Source organism: Telmatherina bonti (genome assembly GCF_933228915.1).
Source record: "Telmatherina bonti genome assembly, chromosome: 16".
Classification (NCBI taxonomy): Eukaryota; Metazoa; Chordata; class Actinopteri; order Atheriniformes; family Telmatherinidae; genus Telmatherina; species Telmatherina bonti.
Genome location: NC_136614.1, coordinates 31,996,423 through 32,005,154, shown reverse-complemented (window position 1 = coordinate 32,005,154; position 8,732 = coordinate 31,996,423).

Here is an 8,732-nt window from a genome sequence, read left to right as displayed (position 1 = left end):
TTCGGTGCATAAGCACAGACAACAATCAGAACCCACCCCCCCATCCGAAGGCGCCCCCCTTCCCCCCACCCTTTCAGCCACCATATCTTTATATATATATATATATATATATATATATATATATATATATATATATATATATATATATATAGATAGATAGATAGATAGATATAGATATACAGTGTTGGGGAGTAACGGAATTCATGTACTGTCGTTACGTATTTAGAATAATAATTATGAGTAACTGTATTCCGCTATTTTAAATCTGGATATTTAGAATACAGTTACATTTTCAATACCATTATAATACTTGTCGGTTTTCCATACTCCCCCTGATAAATCATTTATTTGGTTACGTAGGCTATCCCATAATATCAAGCAAGTCACGGCACTTAAACGCTCTTGCGCATGCTCTCTAGTAGCTAGCTAGCTACAACATGCGTGGTCAGATATGGACTCAGACAAGAAGCTGGAGGGGCTGGAATCACAACAACGTTCGAATCCACCCAAGTCAAGCGATGGAAAAAAATGCATTTACGTCCTGGAAATTTAAGAATTTTTTTACGTTAAAAAGGAGCGGGGTGAGCGGAACCTGACGGTGCAGTGTAATCTGTCTTCCTGCGAACAACCTACTTGCTGCGTCCAAAGACTCAACCTCCTACTTCGCTGGCGACGCAATTCGGGGGGAATCAAGCACTGTATCCCACCGGAAATCAAGAAACCTCTCCGTGGATGCAGAGCTGGAGCTAAGTTTAGGGCACGGAGATGGTACAAGCCATTTATACCATCCGTTATAATGGGCAATGTCAATTCTTTACCAAATAAGATCGAGGAGTTGGAGGAGTGGTAAAGACTGACAGATTGTACCGAGAGTGTTGCTTGTACTTTTTGACCGAGACGTGGCTAGCGGAGAGTATTGCCGACTCGCATGTCAACATAGCCAGCTTCACAATGATAAGGGCGGACAGAGACACCGCATTGTGTGGAAAATCAAAAGGTGGTGGACTTGCCTTGCTCGTGAACAACAGGTGGTGTCATCGCGGTCACGTAACCGTGAAGAATAAGACTTGTTGCCGCGATGTGGAGCTCCTGTTGGTCACTTTAAGTCCATACTATCTGCCTCGGGAGTTCTCACAGGTCGCCGTCATCATTGTTTACATCCCACCACGAGCAGAGGCAACAATCGCGTGTGACGTCATCCAGGAAGCTGTCGCGGGAATTGAGTCAATACACTCAGACGCACTAATTTTAATATCAGGGGACTTTAATCACATGGATGTATCCTCACATTTAGGAGGATTTAATCAATATGTAGACTGCCCTACAAGGCATAACAGAATTTTAGATCTGTGTTATGCAAACCTAAAGGATGCCTACAGTGTAGTGGCTATGCCGCCCCTTGGCAAGTCTGATCACAATCTGATCCACCTAACACCATCATATACACCATGTGTGAAGAGGCTGCCCATTACAAGTAGAACTGTCAGGAAATGGACCCCAGAGTCTCCTGAAGTTCTCAGAGACTGTTTTGCATTTACTGACTGGAATATACTTTTGGCTGGAGGGGATGTCAATGGAGCTGTGGACTGTGTTACAGACTACATTAAGTTCTGTACCGATACAGTGGTGCCTGTACAGACTGTCCGCTGCTTTCCAAATAATAAACCTTGGATTACAAGGGATTTAAAACAGGTATTGAACAAGAAAAAGGAGGTGTTTAGGAGTGGCGACCGAGACAGACTTAGGATGGTGCAAAGACAAATGAAGAGAACCACAAGGAGGGCGAGGAAAGCCTATAAAGAAAGACTGGAGAGGAAATTACAGAACAACAGCACACGAGAAGAGTGGAGGGGCATGAGGGCCATTACAGGCTTTAAGGAGAAGGGAAAGATGGAACCTGGTAACACCAACATGGCGAATGATTTCAATCGCTTCCACAACAGGTTTGACTCTTCCCTTTCAACATGTCCACCCAGCGGCTACTCCACCTCTGCTGCTGCCTCCTGCTGTGCTCCACCCAGTGGTTACTCCACCTCTGCTGCCTCCTGCTGTGCTCCACCCAGCGGCTACTCCACCTCTGCTGCTGCCTCCTGCTGTGCTCCACCCAGTGGTTACTCCACCTCTGCTGCCTCCTGCTGTGCTCCACCCAGCGGCTACTCCATCTCTGCTGCCTCCTGCTCTGCTCCACCCAGCGGCTACTCCACCTCTGCTGCTGCCTCCTGCTGTGCTCCACCCAGCGGCTACTCCACCTCTGCCGCTGCCTCCTGCTCTGCTCCACCCAGCGGCTACTCCACCTCTGCTGCTGCCTCCTGCTCTGCTCCACCCAGTGGCTACTCCATCTCTGCTGCTTCCTGCTGTGCTCCACCCAGTGGCTACTCCATCTCTGCTGCCTCCTGCTGTGCTCCACCCAGTGGCTACTCCATCTCTGCTGCCTCCTGCTCTGCTCCACCCAGTGGCTACTCCATCTCTGCTGCCTCCTGCTCTGCTCCACCCAGCGGCTACTCCACCTCTGCTGCTGCCTCCTGCTGTGCTCCACCCAGCGGCTACTCCACCTCTGCCGCTGCCTCCTGCTGTGCTCCACCCAGCGGCTACTCCACCTCTGCTGCCTCCTGCTGTGCTCCACCCAGTGGCTACTCCATCTCTGCTGCCTCCTGCTCTGCTCCACCCAGCGACTACTCCACCTCTGCTGCTGCCTCCTGCTGTGCTCCACCCAGCGGCTACTCCACCTCTGCTGCCTCCTGCTGTGCTCCACCCAGTGGCTACTCCATCTCTGCTGCCTCCTGCTGTGCTCCACCCAGCGGCTACTCCACCTCTGCTGCTGCCTCCTGCTCTGCTCCACCCAGTGGCTACTCCACCTCTGCTGCTTCCTGCTGTGCTCCACCCAGTGGCTACTCCATCTCTGCTGCCTCCTGCTCTGCTCCACCCAGCGGCTACTCCACCTCTGCTGCTGCCTCCTGCTGTGCTCCACCCAGCGGCTACTCCACCTCTGCTGCTGCCTCCTGCTGTGCTCCACCCAGCGGCTACTCCACCTCTGCCGCTGCCTCCTGCTCTGCTCCACCCAGCGGCTACTCCACCTCTGCTGCTGCCTCCTGCTGTGCTCCACCCAGCGGCTACTCCACCTCTGCCGCTGCCTCCTGCTCTGCTCCACCCAGTGGCTACTCCACCTCTGCTGCTGCCTCCTGCTGTGCTCCACCCAGCGGCTACTCCACCTCTGCTGCCTCCTGCTGTGCTCCACCCAGTGGCTACTCCATCTCTGCTGCCTCCTGCTGTGCTCCACCCAGCGGCTACTCCATCTCTGCTGCCTCCTGCTCTGCTCCACCCAGCGGCTACTCCACCTCTGCTGCTGCCTCCTGCTGTGCTCCACCCAGCGGCTACTCCACCTCTGCCGCTGCCTCCTGCTCTGCTCCACCCAGCGGCTACTCCACCTCTGCTGCTGCCTCCTGCTGTGCTCCACCCAGCGGCTACTCCACCTCTGCTGCTGCCTTTTCAGTGGATGAGGTGCGTTGTGAGCTACGGAGGGTTCGCATCGGGAAGTCTGCTGGACCTGATGGAGTAGCACCAAGAATCCTGAGGGACTGTGCTTCTGAGCTGGCAGTGCCTCTACAAACTATCTTCAACCGTAGTCTTCAAACCGGATGTGTCCCTGCCCTGTGGAAGACCTCATGCCTTGTACCAGTTCCAAAGGTAGCAAAGCCGGCAGGGATGAAGGACTACAGACCAGTGGCCCTGACGTCTGTTGTTATGAAGACTATGGAGAGGCTACTGCTCTGAATGCTCAGACCTCAGGTGGAGCAGGCACTGGACCCTCTGCAGTTTGCTTATCGGGAGAAAATGGGGGTGGATGACGCAGTCCTGTATATGCTTCACCGGTCTCTGTCATTCCTGGATGGGACTGGGGGCTATGTGAGGCTGATGTTTTTCAATTTTACCAGTGCTTTTGATACCATTCAGCCTCAGAGGTTAAAGGAAAAGCTAGAGAGGATGGGTGTGGATCCCACTTTTGTCAGGTGGATTCACAGCTATCTGACAGACAGGCTGCAGTATGTCAGGCTGGGGACCAGTGTGTCGCAAACCCTGGTGAGCAACACTGGGGTGCCGCAGGAAACAGTACTGTCTCCATTCCTTTTTACACTCTACACGGCAGACCACACCTACAGCTCCACGGCATGCCACATCCAGAAATACTCTGATGATACAGCTGTCATGGCATGTGTGAAAGGAGGGGATGAACAGAGGTACAGAGGAGTCATCTCTTCATTTACAGAGTGGAGCAGGAGCAATGGTCTCATCCTGAACACATCAAAGATCAAGGAGATGATCATTGACTTTAGCAGGAAGCCCTCACATCAACCAATCACCATTGATGGAGAGACAATCGAGGTGGTTAAGACATACAAGTACCTTGGAGTCAACCTCGACAACAAGCTGGACTGGTCTATGCAGGCAAACGCTTTGTACAGGAAGGGACAGAGCAGGCTCCATTTCCTGAGAAGGCTCAGGGCTTTTGATGTGAGCAGAGACCTGCTATCAGTCTGTTGTAGCCAGTGCAGCGTTTTTCGGGGTCATCTGTTGGGGGGGGGGGCAATATGACCCTGAGGGACAGGAACAGGCTGGATAAACTGATCAGGAGATGTGTTTCTGTGATGGGGAGGAGGGTGGACACTGTGGGAGAGATCCTGGAGAGAAGGATGAGGTCTCTCCTGCAGGGCATCCTGAGTAACACCAGGCACCCACTACACCAATGTCTGTCTGCTCAGAAGAGCAACCACAGTGACAGGCTTCTCTCCCTACGGTGTAGAACGGAACGGTTCAGGAAGTCGTTCGTTCCTGCTGCTATAAGACTGTATAACAGCTCAGTCTGATCATGTGCACTTTTTATTACTATTGCTAGTAACTTTTAACTTTTTAACCTGTACTGAATGTGAATTTGTGTGAATGTACAGCTGCTGGACACTTGAATTTCCCCAACGGAGGATTAATAAAGTATCTATCTATCTATCTATCTATCTATCTATCTATCTATCTATCTATCTATCTATCTATCTATCTATCCAGTCTGAAGAATTACCTTAAGGTAAGTCATTTTTAATCACTGTATTTGTTGCAAGTAGTTTTGCTATTTCGTGTATTTTTCGTGCTGAAGGGGCCTTTACGTAGGAGGGGCTCTGAGCAGACGCAGGGGAGCTCCCAAATATTTTATCTAAGGCTAAGCTAACGTTAGCATTTTATTTAATTTACAGTTTTCACTGCCGATTCATAAAGCCTGAATCTTACTACTGACATTACGCCATAGATTGCTGTTTCAGTCAAGATTGTGATCTGCTTTTAATGTGGCATTAAGTAGTTTAGGTAACAAATGATGCATTCTATGCTAGCTTGTTGTGATGGGTTTTCTCGTAAATTTGAGGAAAGATGGTAGCTTAAGTGCACACAGCCAGCTACATTTGGCTGTGCCCGTGTGATTTTGCTGAGCAGTGTTGAGCAGCAAACAACTTGTCGACTTATTTCAGATCTATCAATAAAATGTTTGTAAAGACATACTAATCTTGAAAAACTAACTAAAAAGCTTTAATGATGTGCCAAACTGTAAACAAAAAAACAAACTGTACCATTTAATGTCAATTCCAATTTAAAATACAGTTAAATACATTTATATGACATGTATTTAAAATACATTGAAATACATTTTATTATGCCATAAAATTGCATGAAAAATATTTTTTTTTAAAAACCTGTAGTAAAACAATATTTAGTTTTATTTACAAAACCGATTACAACCACTTATTTAATAAAAAATAGTCAAATGTTCTGAGGCACTGTCTATATTCATGTTATTGATATGTGTATTTGCATGCATAACTTGTCTGTGCACTTCCTTTAACATTAACTAACTGGATCAATGTTTTGTTTTGGGGTTTTTTTGTTTTGTTTTTTTTTTGTTTGTTTTAGAGAAAACACCCCAGTGCCCTACTGCAAATTCCGGAAACATCATCAGATGACTCCATCTCAAGCACACCACCCCCTCTCAAGCAAACAGCTTTTGTTGTCCCCAACTTTCTAAAAAAAAAAAACTTGCTGGATTGGTATTTACATCATAGCAAATGTACAACCTTGTACACTGGTAGAGAATGCATCTTTTCACAAAATGATTAATGGAATCAGTGGAGGTAAAGGACCCATGTCCAGAAAAACTTTAATGCAGCGCATTGAAAGTGAGGCTCAAAATATTAAGGCGACACTGACGGAGATACTCCGTGATGTTGATACTGTTTGCACAACCGCGGACATATGGACAGTGCATCATTGCAGTTTTCTTGGTGTTACATGCCATTGGATTGATCCAGATGAAGTACAATTTGCTGATGTTTCTGCTGTTTTTGAAGCAGAAAAAGATGAGGAAGAGCTAAACTTTTTCTTGCCACCTCACCATCGTTGTGCTGCACATACTTTTAATTTTATTGCAACATCAGACATGAAAAAGGCAGCATCACCGGGTAGTCATTGAAAACTCTACGGAAGTGCCATGTCCAAATGTGCCGCCATATGGAACAAAGCCCACCGCTCATCTGTTGCTGCTGATGCCATTGAAGAAATTGCTCAGATGAGATGCCTGGTGCCATCAGTGACAAGGTGGAGCTCAGAGTACCACGCCATTGAGAAACCAATGAGCCTCACTGATGATCAACTGAGCGACATCTGCGATCGCCTCTCTGTTTCTAAACTCCACCCGCAAGGGATTGCATTTCTAAGGGAGTACACAAACATTCTACAGCCACTTGCCTACTCCACAAATCTTCTCCAAGGAGAAAAAAACTGCTTTTTTGGTTTCATTGTGCCGACTATCATAAGCCTGAAATCCAAACTGTGTGAAAAAATTACACAGGCTCAGTTTTCTTTTCACATTCTTGCAGCTGTGATCAAAGCTCTTGACACTCGTTTTTGGAGAGGTGCTGGTCTGTCATCAAGCAAGAATGGCAGCATCCACCATTCCAAAATTCACTCTCTGGTGGCTTGCAGATGTTATGAAAGAAGAAATGAAACAAAAGATGATCCAAGAAGCTGGTGGAGAAGATCTTCTAGAAGATGATGACAGCTTTTTCACTTTTGAGACTGCAGTGACAACCAGTTCAGCTGCAGAAGAAGAGGTGCATAGGTATATATTTTTAGCTTGTTTCATTATACCATGAACATTGTTGTTAAAATTATGAGTGTTATATCTACTTTGTGTTGCATGCTTGTATCAAAATGAAAGCAGGCAATGATATTGACTGACAGTTGTAATGATACTTATTATTTTTGTGTTTATAGGTACCTTCAAGATATAGACAAGTCTTTGGTTTCATTGAAGATGTACCCCACTATCAAATCCCTCTTCATAAAGTACAACACTACATTGCCATCAAGTGTTCATGTAGAGCGACTCTTCAGCCAGGGTGGACTCATTTTCACTCCTCATTGAAACAGAATGACAGATAAGCATTTTGAAATGTCACTCTTGCTATGCTACAATCACCTTTACTGGACTGTTGATTAGAAAAGCAGAGAAAGATAGAAGGCTTCTGATCAACATAATCGCCTTGAAGCAAAATTTGTTTATTTTTGCTTAGCTTTGATCAAAACAGCACTTTTTTCTGTTTACAAATGTTTGCAATGCTGTCCTTAGTTGAGAGGATTTTATAAGCAAGAATATGTGGATACAACTTTTGTTACATGACCCACAGCGAGTTTTACTTGCACTGTCAAATTTAGAGGCTTTTTGTTTTACACAGGAAAAAAAGTCGGTGCCATGTTCTAGCATTTTGTCACTTTGTTACAGAAACAAAAATGTAATCTGTTCACACAACAATGTAATAAATGTAAAAAAAAAAAAGAAAAAATTAACAAATTGATAATTGTTTCATTTATTTCAAATTATGTTTTAGCAATAATATGCTGTTTTTCTGCATGAGGAGCTGCCATTGCATTATGTGGAATTTGATAGATAAATGTTATTTCAGGGGAAGTATTCAAAGTATTTAAAATACAGTACTAGAAATATGCAATGTAACAGAATAAGTTACAAAATATGTTTAAACATGGATATTCAGTGTTCTGTAAATACATTTAAGATATATATTTATATATATATATATATATATATATATATATATATATATATATATATATATATAGTAATATTACTATTACTTTGACATAATACTGACTTCGATACAACTATGATATATTACTAAACCAACACAAATGCGATATAGTGCTATCCCAACCAAACAAAGCAAAACAGTTAGCAGATTATGCAGAGATTAAAAGTGAAGACTTTTTGTGTAGACATTTAATCACACCTTTCTTATCATTTCACAGCACCGTAGCAACAAGGTGCATCACCTGAAGCTGTTGTCACCTCACTAGAAAGTTTAGATCTGAAACTCTTTTCCAGTTTTCATGTGATGTAGATGGACATTGTGATTGCAATCCAGAAAGAACTAAATCAGAAGTAGTAAATTGGTTGATCTCAGAACCTACCACGAGAGAGAACAGGAGTACATCTGGAGGCACGTGTACTGCAGTTTTAAGAACTATGATCTAGTGCATTTTTCTTTAGTATTTATACTTTTTTTTAATTTCAACCATTTTGGGAACTTAAACTATATCCTATTGATTCTGTCTCTTCCTTGTCACTACTAAAATGGTTCCTGCTAATCTCTCTATTTTATCTCCAGCTCTTGGAAATGTTA